This window comes from Ananas comosus, linkage group 3 (assembly GCF_001540865.1).
Source record: "Ananas comosus cultivar F153 linkage group 3, ASM154086v1, whole genome shotgun sequence".
In the NCBI taxonomy this organism is placed as follows: Eukaryota; Viridiplantae; Streptophyta; class Magnoliopsida; order Poales; family Bromeliaceae; genus Ananas; species Ananas comosus.
In genome coordinates this window covers 7,059,440-7,060,603 of record NC_033623.1, presented here as the reverse complement: position 1 = coordinate 7,060,603, position 1,164 = coordinate 7,059,440, and positions in this window count along the sequence as shown.

The following is a 1,164-nucleotide window of genomic DNA, read 5'->3' as shown; positions in this document are numbered from 1 at the left end:
AAAATCCTTTGCATTGTCCAATCCAAATTTTTTAACCAGTTCCTTTGCATACTTGGTCTGAGACAAATGAATTCCATCTTTTGATTGTTTAACTTGAAGTCCAAGGAAATAATTAAGCTCCCCCATCATCGACATCTCAAACTCGCTGGTCATTAACTTTGCAAAATCAGCGGCATCCTTATCTTTAGTAGCCCCAAAAACTATGTCATCCACATAGATTTGTGCCACAATGAAATTATCCTTCAAGTGTTTTACAAAGAGAGTTCTATCCGCTCCCCCTCGGTTGTAGCCCTTTTCCAAAAGATATTTTGTCAAGCATTCGTACCATGCGCGCGGAGCCTGTTTTAGTCCATAAAGTGCCTTTTTCAGTCAAAAACGTGATTTGAAAATTTTGAGTCTATGAAACCTTTTGGTTGTTCAACATAAACTTCCTCTTTTAAAAATTCGTTTAGAAATGCACTTTTAACATCCATTTGAAAAAGAGTGATTTTAAAATGGTAGGCAATCGCGAACAAAATACGAATGGATTCAAGATGAGCAACCGGGGCGAAGGTTTCATCAAAGTCTATTCTCTCAATTTGTGAGTAGCCCTGAGCAACAAGTCTTGCTTTATTTCAAACAATTGTACCATCCTCATTTTTCTTATTCTTAAAGATCCATTTGGTACCTATTATGTGTTGTTGCTCAGGACGCGGTACTAATTCTGTAATATACCAAAAATTCGGAAAATAAAAATGTCGAACTTTGATCAAATTGACCAAAGTGCGAGGACGGTACACTTCGGAAATCTGAAGGTGTTAAAATGAGTAAAAGTGAGTTACGGGAGGTTTTCGAGAGCTATAGAATCAAATTTGCAAAACTGCAGATTTTGAGCTCTCGGGGACCGGTCCCTAGTGGGAGAGACCGGTCCCCGAACGCGTATGAAATGAGACAGCCGAAAAATCGGCTAAGTCCTGAGAAATTAGCTCTCGGGAACCGGTCCCTACCTGAGAGACCGGTCCCCGAGAGACCGGTCACCCAAGGAGAGACCGGTTGCATTGCGCGCAGCAGCTCTGGCTGCGCTGGGGACGACGTTCGGGAACCGGTCCCTGAAGGAGAGACCGGTCCCTGCCTGCGCGAACTGCCCAGTTCGGGCAGTGTATTAAAGTGAAAGTTGAGGGGTTT